The sequence below is a fragment of the Camelus dromedarius genome, chromosome 28 (assembly GCF_036321535.1).
Source record: "Camelus dromedarius isolate mCamDro1 chromosome 28, mCamDro1.pat, whole genome shotgun sequence".
Taxonomy (NCBI): domain Eukaryota; kingdom Metazoa; phylum Chordata; class Mammalia; order Artiodactyla; family Camelidae; genus Camelus; species Camelus dromedarius.
In genome coordinates this window covers 13,751,409-13,766,184 of record NC_087463.1, presented here as the reverse complement: position 1 = coordinate 13,766,184, position 14,776 = coordinate 13,751,409, and the positions used below count along the sequence as shown (strand labels likewise).

The 14,776-nt window shown below is 40.2% G+C and overlaps 1 protein-coding gene across 5 annotated transcripts in view; it reads right to left on the bottom strand.

Moving 5' to 3' along the window:
- The window catches only part of WDR7 (WD repeat domain 7), a 277,127-nt gene extending 272,546 nt beyond the window's left edge, over positions 1-4,581 (bottom strand). For 2 of the 5 annotated variants that reach the window (XM_010997206.3, XM_031441850.2), the window contains exon 1: positions 4,398-4,580. The gene's annotated coding sequence lies outside the window, so the exon portion shown is untranslated. Of the gene's footprint in view, positions 1-4,158; positions 4,254-4,397 lie in introns of those variants that run through there. The other 3 variants (XM_031441852.2, XM_031441851.2, XM_031441849.2) reach the window with 3 other exon arrangements.
- Between the last annotated feature and the right edge of the window lie 10,195 nt (positions 4,582-14,776).

Sequence of the window (14,776 nt, the reverse complement as noted above, 5' to 3'; positions counted from 1 at the left end):
CCTAGTTCCAGGCCTATCTCTGTCAACAAGAATCTACTTTAAATTAGCATCTATTCACAATATTCTTTAAAACTACAAAAAAATTTCCTTCTGCTCAGTCATGAATGGAAGACCATTCCATGCTCTTGGATACAATGATCTAATGTTACAAAGATGTCAATTCTTCCTGAAGTAAACCTATAAATTCAATGCATACTTAAATCAAAATTCTAGTTGTGTTGCTTTTAGATACGCTAGCTCTAAAATATACAGAAAAGAATGAAAATCCACAAATAGCTAAGTCAACTTTGAAAATGGAAAAAGAATGGAGAACTTGCCTTACTAGATATTTAACATCACTAGCCACTTGGGAAACACAAATTAAGACCACAATGCACTGCAGTGACAATATCGAGTGCTGGCAAGAACGCAAAGAAATGCAATCTCTCACATATTGCCGGTGGAAATGTAAAATGGTACAGCCACTCTAGAAAACAGTTCTGCAATTTCTTCAAAAATGAAACATATATTTACCATACCACTCAGCAAATCACATTCCTAGACATTTATCCCCCAAAAGTGTGAAAAATTATACATCTACAGAAAAAAACTGTAAAGAGTGTCCATAGCAGCTTAATTGTAATAGCAAAAAATTGGAAACAGCCTCAATGTCCAGGTGAATGTTTAAAGAAACTGGTATATATACCATGGAGTACTTCCCAAATTACACAATCATTTGGATGAATCTCAAAAGTTGTCTCAGCCAACGATTTAAATGAATCTCAGTCTCAAAGTCACATGCTGTATGATCTCATTTATTTAGCACTCTTGTAATGATAAAATTATAGATGGAAAATTGAAAAGTGACCAGAGGTTAGGGATAATAGGGGGAAGGGAGATGGAAATGACTAGAAAGGGGTAGCACAAAGGAGGTCGTTGTGGTGACAGCATAGTTCTGTATCTTGATTGCAGGGGTAGTTACAAGTGTCTATCCACACAGGTGATAAAATGGCATAGAACTATATCCAGGTATTATGCCAATGTCAAGGTTTTGCCATTATACAAGAGTTGTATAAAATGTAACCATTGAGGAAGACCAGACCTCTCTGTACTACTTTAGAAACTTTAATCTGTAATTATTTCAAAATAAGTTGAAACAAAATAAATGGGAAGACTTATTCATGTAGGAAAAATAGCAATACAAAGCTATCATACTAAAACAGTCTGGTATTAGAGCAAGAGCAAAGAAATAATCCAAAGGCACAGACTGCAGTCTTCAGAGTTCATATGAGAACTTAGTAGTGGTACCACACTTAGGTAAGTGTGGTACAACCTATCCATGGGGAAAGGAGAGACTGGCACACTGTATGAAAAATAAACTGGATCTCCACCTTGTGACGTGTAAAAAGACACTCTAGCTGAACTAAAGACCTACAAATTTAAATGAAAATTATAAAGTTAGTAGTACATAAACAGACAGTAACTGTGACATAGAATTGGGGAAAGACTACTTGAAACACAAACTGTAGGCAAAAAAAAAATGTTTTTAATTTGATTATATCAAAATTGAAGGCTCCTGTTCAATGAAGGACAGAATAAAAAACATTACAAATGACAGAATAGGGTCAGATATAATATTAAAGGACTAATATGTAGGAAATACAAAGAACTTCTGCAGATCAACAGGAAAAGGAGTGAAACCTCAAAATTAAAATGGGTAAAGGAATGAACAAATTTACAAAAGAGAAAACCCAAAAAAGATAAAATGCACATCAAGAAAGGCTCAAACTCATTAGTAATAGTGACACGTAATTTAAAATGAGATTTCACTTTGTATCCATCATCAGTCTGGAAAAAAGCGGGGCACTAGATGACACTAAGCATTGGTGGGGACACAAGGATATAGAAACTCTCGTGAAATGCCTGCAGGAGTACAGACCACTCGTTCTGGAACACAGTCTGGCAGTCCTTCAATGAAATACATGAATACCTATGACCCAAAAATCACATTCCTGGATATATATCTCAAAAGAAAGCACCACAGAGGTCCAAAGGGTATGTTTACCATAGTATTGTGTAAAGTGAGGAAAATGAAGGTAATACGGGTACCCAAAAATAGGAGAGCAGACATAACTGCACTAGATACAAATTCTGAAATACTGTGCAGCAGTTAGAAGCAATGGGCAGAGACACAAATAGATCTTTAAAGCATAGTAGGGGGGAAAAATTGTAATGAGATCATGCATACTATCATCTCTATAAATTTAGAGTGTGGGCACCCAAAACAACATACATACATTTAATAACAGGATACACATCGCACATATTGGAATGGCTGCCTACGGGCTGAGGGGCAAGGGAATGGAGTGGGAATTGGAAATAAAAGAACATGAATGAAAAAAAAAGGACACACATGTTGAACAATCCAATGATGATTGCTGAACTGAGAAAGATTAACTCCATCCTCTGCATTTGAGATCCAAGACAAACTTTAAGGACTCACCTAACATGCAGCACATGACTAAGGTTAAACGTCATCCTGCCTTCTTATGACAAAGGCACAAAACCAGCTCACTACTTCGAGAGTTTGCAATGCTAAGCCTTGTACGCTGATAAACCACCCCCACTTCCTTTGCTCCAAACCAGAACTTAAATCCAAATAAAAATTAAAGGAAATTATAAGATCTCACTCAGTCCTTGAACCAGTTCGAATTCCTATTTCTTGCCTTTGGTGAACGTCTGGAATTAGGAGCTACCTCAGAGGTTCTAGAACTCACCAAGCTCCATCAAGCTCCATCAAGCTGCATCCTAAGCAGCATAGCTGAGACCTGCAGATCCCACATGGTCTCAGATGAACTGCCTGCATGGCGAAGTGCACGGCCTGGCAACTGGGGCAGAGGCAGCTACAAAAGCGTCTAGAAGCTGCTGTGTGGCTCCCCCCACTTCACTGAATAGACTGCCAGTAACATTTGCCAGTTATAACATAGTTAATATTCTTGTGCTGGAATATGAACCTTGGTCCCAGGATCTGTGCTTTTTCCTGCTTTGCTATACTGCCTAAGATGGCTCTGAACTTGAACTCAAGTGTCAATAAAGTCTGGTATTCCTGCCTTTAAAAAAAAAAAAAAGCTCACTAGTTCAAAACGTTAAGTTCCCATAGTAATACTTAAACAAGGCAAAGCTTATCTGATTATCAACATGTTTTAAAATTTAGCTACAAGTGGCAACAGGAAAGTATAAGGTGTACACTCCAGTTTTGCTGCGACTAAGGGCTCCGGACCATTTAAAAAATATAGACACTCAAATGAGTTTCTCACCTTAATCTCTCATTGAAAGTTTAAAAGGCATTTACTACTTATTTATACTGCTCTGTTTGCCCAATCTATCATTCTGGATGAAATCAAGGCAATTTTGATTCTTCATAATAATAAAGCTATGTCAACACATTTATTTCACTTTTAAGCCGTTCACCACCTCCATACTGTCACGAATGGTTTATAAAACAAGAAAGTTGTGTGTGCGCATGCGCAACAAAATTTCAAAAAGCCAATTTCTCTCGTGTAACAGGCAATTCTTGACATCTTGTCCACCAAGCCCTAAACTACAAACATCTGAAAGAGCCATAGCTTGCCTTCTTTGGCTCATGGCAAATGCTACTGTGAATACAAGCTGTAGCTCTCACTGAACCCTAAAAATCAGCAACATCAACAATTTCAATGTTGCCTGAGATGCAACTGTAGCTGCCATAGTTTCAAACCAGCAAATTCTGCCCAGGACCTGAGAAACTGACAAGCAAATGAATCAAAATATAAAACGCAATTTTTTAATCCAAGGCAAGGTAGTTCTGACTCCAAACATACAGCTCCAGAACGCTGGGACCCACGAGTAAGAGAGCGGGAGTAGCAGGCATCCTTAGACCAAGTCTTAAAGCAAACGGATGAGAACGGGCAAGTGTACTAACAGACGTCTCAGGATCGTTCGCAAGGGCAAACTATAAAGTACCAGGAGGTAAGGAGGGACCAGGTGTACCCCAGAAGCAAGCACAGTATTCCCCGAAAGCATTGTCAAGGACCACCCACCCATCATCACTAAGCACCTCACCCCGCTTAGATTGTCCCTGAGGGCAAGGCGGTCCTATCAAGATCAAAGCCAGTGTCCCCAGGAGAAAATGTCACTCACCAGGCCAAGGAGTCCCAAAGACCCCTGGCAGGACCCACGCTCCAGGCAGAGGCGCCTAGCTGTGGGCCTGAACCTGCAGGTGCGGCACCGAACCAAGCTTCCAGCAGCAGCGCTCTGACAGCTGGCACCGCCCCCAGCTGGAGCGGAGCAGTGACTCATGACCCCCGACCCCTGACCCCCACGTTGCGGACATATCCCTTGCTTGGGTTACCCCTGGGGAAGCTCGAAAGCCCTCTTACCTGTCACAGCTTCATCTTATGCCGCGATATTTTCTGTCTGATAACCTGTGGGCGCCCCGGCAAAGAAGACAAGACGAGGACGTACGTGAGGAAGACGTGAGGGTGGGCAAATCCAGGTGGGAAAACTTTGGACCGCAACCCCAGCCCAGCCTCTGTCTCTCCACCGAGGCTGCAAGAAGCCGTAGCCGTTGCCGTTGCCGTTGCCGCCGCCGCCGCCGCCGCCACCGCCGCTGCAGAAAATCAGCTGACATCAGCCAACTGCCGTGACTTTCCCTGCAACTGTCGCAAAAATGAGGGGGAGGGAAATGCTTTTCATTTCCATACAAGCCGGGCCTAGGCCAGCGCGGAAGGAGCTGGCTGCGTTACTATGGCGACAAAATGGCGAAGAGCATGTCAGCTGTGGGCGGGGAATGCACGGCAGCCATTTTGGTTATGGGGAAGGTTGGTCTAGGCTCTCTTCTCGTCTCGACTTCCCATGCTGGGAGGACCTAGATGGAGGGATGGATGAAACGCCAAGTTTAGGTGTTTGTTTCCTGGGGCCAGGATGTTGCAAGTTTACTCTTCTGCCCCCGAGACTCGGTCCAGATTCCTGAAAAGTGTTAGCTCTGGGATTTGGTTACTGTTTTCCTCTTTGGTTACAATTTCCCCCGAATTTGGCTGTTGGCCCCGACACAGGGGGCAAGAGGAGGAACTTGACTACCTAACTAGAGAAGTCTGAACTTGTGCAACATTCCTGTGCAGGAGAATGAATGTACACTCGTGTGGGTGGCAAAGAGTGGTAGATGAGCCCTGCATTCAAAGAGGCATGTCTTGACTCCCAGTTCCTCCACTGCACACTGTTAAGAGTCATCTGGGCATCTTGCTTCTTCATTGTCCTCAATGTCACCATAAATAATAGGCATAATGACCTCATGGATGTCTAGGAAGTTAAACGAGCTCAGCAGATGTTAATTACTTATTATGCTTGTTTCTCTTCCTCCCAACACTTATTGAATGAGTGAGTGAAGGTATGAATGGTATCCAAGGAAAAAACTGGTGCCGTGCTGGTGGCCAACGGTCAGTTGTGTTTAAAAAAAAAAAATAGAAGATACTCATTCCCTGGCTTTGTTTTTCCTTTATAATTTCACTACCCGTTTTATAAGACAAGAAGTCTAGTGCAGTCCTCAAAATTTACTGTGTGTATGAATCACCTGGGAAGCTTGTTAAGATGAAGTTTCTGAATCAGTAGTTCTGGAGTGGGGTCTGAGACTCTCCACTTCTAACAAGCTCCCAGATAATGCCCATTCCTGCTGGTCTTTGGACCATCCCTTGATTAGCAAAGTCCTATTTGATGTGACCTGAAGCAGCAGATTAGGGAATCAGAACACAGCAGAAACAACACCTTCAGACAGGATCATTTCCATGCTGATTTACCAGAAGAGAACTAAGTGTTGGTTTGGTCAAAAGGCTTCCTGTCAACAATTTATTATTCCTGCTGTTGACTGAAAGAAAAATACACCACATAAACGTTGTGAGTTAAGTTTTATTCAGGGAATTTACTGAGGATTATAGCCCAGGTAGCCGCCTCTCAGTAGTTCTGAGGTGACTGCCCCCAAAGAGACAGGGAAGAAGCTTGTATATATACAATTCTTTTGGCTGGGAAATACACGTAGTCAAACATACATACAGTCAAACATACATCTCGGTAAAAAGATTACTGCTAATCACACACACACACACACAAACATACACAAAACAGATAATCTCAAGTTAATGATTTTAGTGCTTTTTTGTGTATGAGAAGATTCAGGAATCTGAAGTCACTGAAATTCTTCCTTAAATACACACTTTAACTGTCTAGGAGCCACATATGCAAAACAGAACACTCCATCCTGTTCTTCTGTCCTGAATTATTCTCAGGGAGCACTGTAGGTGGGCAGCTGCAGTGGGTTGTGACTTAACCCTTCGCATAACTGGATGATGAGGGAGAGTCTGTTCTTTTTATCTACAGCAGCTAATGGCAGACTGTCCCTCCTCTTTTCTCCGCCTTAGACATCCTCCTCCCAGCAGCACATTACAGACCCATTCATGTCCTGGACGGCCTCTTTCCTTCACTAGGCCACTTAGCATCCTGTACATCTCAGGTATTGTTTCTCATATGCTGTTTCTGTTGATTTGTAGAGACCAGCTCTGCTGTCACAATAATGAAAAAAACTAAATCATAACGTTGATCGAGGGAGTAAATAGAACACTTGAAAATCAGTAATTCTGAAGTTGTCTTATACAACAAAATAGAATTCTGTGATTTTCTTCTGCTTTGGACTAACAGCCTCACAATCACATTGGGGAAGGGGGAAGATGGGGAAATGATGTTACATAGAAGAAATTAATTTCTTGGCCAGTTGGGTTCAATGTACCCACTCTGCTGTGACCATGAATACATTTAAACCATTACACTCATAATCCCCTTTACAATTTATAAGAACTTTTTGGAAATATAGGAAGCACAGAGAGGTTACTACAGGATAATCTTAAGCTACATTAAAGCTTGTTTGGTTTGTAAAGGAAATCTGCAAGAAATCTTTCCTGGATAAAGTTGACTCTTATTCAATAAATATTAATTGAACACTTACTGTGTTTCAAATACCTCTCTAGGAATACAAAGGTTAATCAGAACATTAACGAGAAACTTTCAGACTATTAACACTCTGGCCCCCTTTCACCAAATTTACAAAATTTTTTGCCAAATCTATACATGTGTTTAATTTTCTGAGCTACAGGACTAAAATAAATATTCCAATATTAATTAATTCAGGAAAGTTTGCATATTTTAATAAATACATATGTTTTACATGTATAACCTCTCTGAAAATTAAGAGTTTTGTCTTCGTTAAGCCAATCTTGAGTATATTTATGTAAATAAATATCCTCTCTCATCCAGAGGAATTATATAAAAACCTCAAAAGACTTTAAACATCAAAAAAATGCAACATATATTTCTTGAACCTTAACTGAAAGACAAGTTGAGAAAGAGGGAATCTGGCAGGTTCAGTTTCTACAGAGGAAGGCAGGCTCTGCTTCCCACCAAGACTCACAAAATTGGGAATTCCCTAAACATTGGAAAGTATTTGGATGCTGGGCAGCTAAAATGAATGACACAAGTCCACCAAAATATATGGCTGCGATACAGTGCAGTATGAGAAATACATAACATAAGGAGTAGTGGAGAAAGAAACTAATTACTTCCAGGTTCGGGGGAGAAGGGAGAGTCACATTTGATTTCATGGAGGTCTAGTAAAATGGGTAGGATTCAGAACAGGAAAAATTGGGAAAGGAAAAAAACTTGATTGCTGGTATCGAAATGTAAAACACGAGTATATACAATAAACAGAAAGTTATCTTGGGGGGAAGTACAGAGGACATAGAGTAGATGTACGTAACAGGAAACTGTGGTATTAGGACTCAGCTATTTCTGGAATATGAGGGCTCCTTCCCCAGGCAATCTCTGCCTGTGAGTTCTCCCTTAGGTTGATGGAGTCTTTATCAGACTGGGCCTAGACCCAGTAATAAAAAGTATCCTGGGAAAAACAGAATAAGTTCAGATAACAAGAAGCCTTGCTTGTCCTTACATTCTTTTTTTGGAATTTATTCCAAAGGCAATGAAATGTCATTGAAGAATTTTGACCAATACATAGAGTGGGGCTTTTCCTAACAATATTTTGTTTTTATCATTGTATTAAAAATTAGCATAAATTCAGTGGCTTAAAACAACGCACATTTCTTGCCTCACAGTTTCCATGGAAAAGGAGTCCAGGCACAGCTTAACTGAGTCCTCTGTCCATGACTGTCCATAAGGCTACAGCTGAGTGTCTACTACATTCTCATCTGGAGGCTTGAGTGGGCAAGAATCATTCCAAGCTCATGCAGGTTCATTCACTGCCTTGTGGCTATATGGCCAAGAGTCCTGGCCCTGGTCCTGCAGACCACCCACAGGTCCTTTCCACCTGGCCCTCTCACAACATGGCAGCCTACTTTTTCAAAGCCAGCAAAGAGAATCTCTCCACTGAGAGCGAGAAAGATGGAGTCACATAGCTGGAGATGCACATGATATATAGATAAAGCTATAAATAGTAACCTAATCAAGAGTGTGACAGCCCATCACCTTTGCCACATTCTGTTGGTTAGAATCAAGTCACAGGTTTCACCTGCATTCAAAGAGAGAGCATTATACAGACTGTGACTCCTCAAGCAGTCACTGTAGGGTGTTTCAGCCACAAATACTAATCCAGCAGCAGAGCATCATGTGCATTAGGTGGGAATGAGACAAATAAGAAGTTGTTGTTGATGTTTTAACCAAAAATGTATAATTATCAGAACAGAATCATAAATAGAACCCATGGGGTAAGGGTCAGGAATTTCAACACACTATATTTTAATGTTTTATAGGTATTAAAGAAAAAAGAAAAGACTCAAGTATCATTCTGTCTTTAGAATTTGGCAGCTATTACCCTACAACACACCAGCACTTCCTTGACTTTCTGAGTTCCAAGTTAAGTTCTCCAAAAGGCAAAAAGATTTGTTCCTACATTTAAAAAATGTCAAAAGGGAGATTACCAAGCTGCCCAGTGGCCTAACAGTACCCTAATTTTTACTATGATTTTCAAACTGTTTCATGTGTGCCGTTATATTTCTCCTCATCTGGACCGTAAGTCTGTGGTTTGGTATTCCCCACAGTGCCTGGTGTTTGCTAATTGTGCTGTCCTGAATGGACCCACTGCCCTAAAAGTCATGTCGAGGTTGGGGACTTCATGTTAGCCCTGAGAGCCTCACTCATCACCATGTTGCAGCAGAGTAGTCCAAGTGTTCTTTGCTGGGTTTTGTGTGATTAAAACCTTTTAAGAGTTTTCCTTTGCACTTTCTCACATGACATGAAAGTCAACTGGTGAGACTTCTCTTTTTTTCCCTATCTCATGACTTCCACTGAATCAACCTTCCCCCTCTCCCAAGTAACAGACTTTTTCCAGAAATATCTCCATTTGCTCCAGAGTCATGCCTTCTAGAAAGGAGTGAAGGTGATAAGATTGGGGGTGCTCATGATCCTCTTGGGGTCCCCTCGCCAAGATCAGCAAGGGGAAATCAGGTCAGGGAGAAGGTGACGAATGCCACTGCTGCCCTGTCACCAGCTACAGCCCCACGGACTTTGGTTTGTCCTAATAGCTTCCTTCTTCTGTTTCCTGCCAGGAAGAGAGGACCACCAGAGCCCGAGAAGGGCTTGCTCCCCAAACCTGTGTGAAGAGGACCTGTGTTCTACAAATAGACCACTGTGGAAGACACAAAGATGCACTGCCAGATTCTCCTTCCGGAAAAAAACACTTCCCAACTCCGTGGAGAATGGTTTTGCCCACTGTTCCTGCTATTAGCTTCCTCATGGTCACCTCAGCTTTCTAGCTGAGGTTGCCTGTTCCTGGGGCAGCTCCTGGCGAATGCCTGAGCAAGATGAAGTTAGTCAAGACTTGCTGGGAGCCCCCAGTCATTGGCCCCTCTCCTCACTGTACCCTCTTCTCCTTCTTCCTCCTGTCTGCCTCTTCCTCCTTCTTCTTCTGCAACTTTTCTGTCCATTTGAATTTTTTCACATAAAAAGTTGGAAAAAAAGTGAAGATTAAACAAAGTTGTAATAAGAGACAACAGACAGACACATCAACCAATGCAATGTGTAGAATTTATTTTGGTATTGATTCAAATAAGTTACACAGTAAATTAGGAGAAACATGGGAAATTTTATCATCGAGTGGATATTTGATGATAGTAAAGAAGCACTGTTAACATTTTAGTTGTGACAATGGTGTTTTGGTTATGATTTTTAAGGGAATCCTTCTAGACATGCAGGCTAAAATATTTACAGATAAAATTATATGATGCTTGGCATTTATAAATACTCCACAATAATATAGAATGAGAGGGGCCATGACTATAAGTCCTTGAACTTTACTTCCATTTTCATGAAACAGTACTTTCTTTTACTTGCCCTACATTTAATTTGTCAAGGTAGAAAGCATCATTTATTCAACATCAAGCTGTGTCAGACACTGCTAAGCTGGGCGTGCAGATAATGCAAAGACCTGGTTCTGTGGTCAAGTGGCCAATTGTCTGGCAGGGGGACAAACATCTGCTATGAGCACAGCACAGTGTGAGAAGTCATAAGTTCTGGTACTTTCTAGTTGCAGTGGGTCTGATCCTCTTACTTGCCATCTGATTCTAATATTCTGAATGTTGGTGGGAGATACTGTTTTTAACATAGTGTAAATAACCTCTTCCTTATTGTATTAAAAAGTCAGTAATAAACATTTTATTTTTATTAAATCTTCAGTGCTTGGCGCTCAGATTTACTCAGAGTATGCAGGTATTGCTACACAAAAATGTACAGATGATGAGGGTGTGTGTGTGTGTGTGTGTGTGTGTGCGCGCGCGTGCTCGAGGGCACACCTGAGAGACAGCTCTGAATACAGTGAAAGCCTCTACTAAGAATTTTATCATTTCTTTGCTATCTGTACATTCTTGCCAGAATACACCTACTATAGCACCACTAGCAAAAAAGAACTCTCTTTACAAGTGATTAAGTGAAAACATAGTTATGTATAGTTACGTATAGGTTTTCAGTTCCAAAGGGTCAATTCCAATGCCCAACATACTCTTTTAAGAAATTAAAATATGGATTTTCATTTCAGAAGCTGACGTGATAGAAATATTTGTCTAAATATCTGACTTTCTTAATAGAAACTCTAGACAGTTTACTGACTTCTGAATGTCAGATATTAATGTCAGAAGAAAAACCTTTTGCATTTCTGGGAAACATCCAAAACGGACTCAGAATTGTCAGCAAGTTTCTTCACTATGTTCCAGGAAGAAGACATTTATGACAAAGACCACTCTGCGACTTCCTAGGAAACTGTTTCCTCCAAGACACTGCTTAGTGTCCAAAACTAAAGAATATAGTGTTAGTGGGATAAAGGGTCCATCTGGTGACTTGATGCATCATTTAAAAAAGCTTTTGATAGCTAAAGGGAAATCATACCCCTCTGACTAAAAAGATATTGCGCCACCTAGGGACAACTACTGGGAAATGGTATTTAATTTTCAAGTTCCATAACACACAGCTAGAAAGGATTTAGAAATTACAAAGCACTATAATTCAATAAAAAATACATATATATAAATAAAAAATAAAGAAATTATAAAGCAGGACTTCCTTTCTATTTAATATTTATATTACATAAATTACATATTTTGTCCTCAAAACTTTCAGAATAAAGAAAAGCTTATCACCAGAAATTATTTTTTTAAATAAATTACCCAGTTGATAAGCAGAGTTAAACTGGTATAATATAACATTTTATGAGATCTCTACTTCTTCAGGAATAAGATAACAATAAGCTATTAAGCAGCAGTAATTTGTATGTAGAATGTTGAGGTAGGTGTAATTCTGGTAAGTTAATGGGGATTTTATATCATTTGTATGAGTCATCAAGCTGTATCCCTGGACTTATACAAATACAAATTTAGTTATTTAAAGAGTTATATTATAATCTGAGGGGAATTTATGGGTTTTTCTTTTTCTTTCTTTTTTTCTCTTGTAGAATAAAAGTTCTTTCTTCATTATATTCTTGTTCTGCTTTTCAAAAATTCAGAAACTGCTCTTCCTCCCTTTTACAAGAGGTCTAAATTTAAAGAAAAACTAACATCAGAGATTGTAAAGTTACTGCATAATGCCTTTCCAAAAAACACTCAAATATATATAAAGCTGGAAAATTGTACACATCTTTCTCATGAGACTACTTTGAAATGATTAGAATCATACGGAGGAAGTTTGCCTCAAAAAACGGTGGATGGTGGATCAAAGAACTAAACTTAAGAGCTAAAATTATAAAACTCTTAATGAGAATATAAGGAAAAATCTTTATGACGTGGAATTTGGCAATGATATCTTGGATATGCCACTCAAACACATAATAAAAGAAAAAATAGACAAATTAAAATTCATCATAATTGAAAACTTTTGTGCATCAAATAACACTATCAGGAAAGTGAAAAGACAACCCATAAAATAGGAGAAAATATTTGCAAGTCATATAACTGATAAGGGATTAGTATCCAGAAATATATATATATAGACATATACATTCTGCAGTTCTCCCTCAAAATCAATTCAAAAATGGGCAAAGGACCTGAATCAACATTTCTCCAAAGAAAACATACAAATGATCATTAGGCACATGAAAAGATGCTCAGTGGCTTCATTCTTTAGGGAAATGCCCATCAAAACTACAATGAGATGCCATTTGACACCCATTAGGTAATTAAGATTAAATAAGATTATAAGCGTGGGGGGGCCCTAATCCAATAGAGCTGGTGTCTTTATGAGAAGATGAGACACCAGGAGTGTGCATGCTTGTGTGTGTGCATGCATGCACAAAGAAGACTTGTGAGGACACACAGAGAAGACGGCCATTTACAAGTCGAGGAGAGAGGCCTCAGGAGAAACCAGTTGTACCAAGCACCTTGACCTTGGACTTCCAATCTTCAGAGCTGCAACAAACAAATTTCTGTGAAGCCACCCAGTCTGGTATTTTGTTACGGCAGCCCTAGCCAAATAATACAGCATAGTTTATATGTATATGTTACGGCAGCCCTAGCCAAATAATACAGCATAGGTATCTTTTACTGAGCCCCTCATGCTCTAGTTCTTTATGCACATCATCTACTATTACTTTTAACCTACACAATCCTAGAAAGTAGGTTCCCAATTCTCACAGACAAGAACACTGTAGTTCAGAGAGGTTAGTGGCTTGTCCATGGCTACAAAATAATAAGTAGCAGAGTTTATTATTGAAACTTCTGTCTCTTGGGGTCTAAAGCAATCACACTGTGCTAGTATCACATGAGAAAGGATTATAATTACTATGGCTCTGCTCTGGCTGTGTTCAGTTAGGTATAATTATTTTACGTTTCAGCAGCACCCTTAGCCTTCTCTTTCCACATTTCTTGAGCTTCAATTATCGCCCAAACTGATGACTCTCAAATCTGTAGCTTTAGCCTACTCCATTCTCTTTAGTTTCAGACTCACCCTTCCTTCTGCCTACTGATGTCTTCTCAGCATCTTAACTTAGTAAAAAGAAACAGAAGATTGAAATATTTACATTATCCTAAACTACTTCCGCTGTCACTTCGCCAATTTGGTCTAACTGATCACTAAACCCCGTGGTTTTTAATCTCTTAATTGTTTCTCAAGTATCAGTTGACTGCAGCTGCTCCCATAACTCAGTTCCCGGGTTATCAGTGACCTCCTCAACTGGTTTCACTGCCTTCCATCCTCCTAGCTGCTACCTGGGGGCCTTTTCTAAAGTCACTTGTAATCACAAAATTGTTCTGCAGTGATTATTCCATTGCCTTCATGTTAAAATACAAAATCTTTAGCTAGTTATTATCTGGTCTTCAACTCCCTCTTGAATTTCATCATCCCAGCTAAAACCAAAGGTAAATTATTTGACTTGTCACCTCGCCTAATATTCAGAAGAAAATGCTGGTGTGAGACTGCCTTAACTTGAATGCTGGCTTGACCTCGCACTGTATATGTGAAATTTGGAAAATTAAGGTTCTTCGTGAGGATTAAATGAGGTAATATACACAAAGGGCTTGTATCTTATTTGGAACGTAATTTGTTCAAAATTAGCTGTTGTTATTATTACTATCATCAGTCCTCTCAACCCACTCATTTGCACTGCTGCTTCCTCAGCCTGGAATACATAGTAATACATAATACCCTGTCATCTCTTACTGCCGGGTATGCCCTTCTTCTCTATCGGGGTCACATTTCCTAGCAAATTTACCCTGTCCCATTCTCCTCTCATTTGTCTCCACCGTTTCCTTTGCAAACTTCTTTGTTGCTTTAACTATTGTTTGTGTCTATCACCAGACTGTGAGTTCCTAAAGGAGGGATGGTGCTTTCATTTTTCTAAGGCACAAGTGAAAGGTACCTAATACTTCCTGGATGACGTCCCACAGAGAGCCCGAATGTAATGAGACCCCTAAATAAATGTTCCTAAAGGCTATTTTTGTCTAGTGTGGCGACTTGTACCGAATATGAGCCAGGACTATACTGAAAGTACTTCCGGGGACGAGAGGAACGTAAAACCTTAGCCAGTAAACAAGAACCCATGAGAAAAAGAAGTTCTTTTCTCACCTTCCCACCCCGGCAACTCCTCGGTTAAAAACTCGGGTCTTGGAACCGCGGAGGAATATCTGAACTTCAGTCGCAATCTGCGCCGGCGCGGCTGACCGCTCCCCTTCTGCGCCTGCGCCGCTCCAGCCAGTGAGGGGCTCTCCAGTCGAGGGTGGAGCCACGG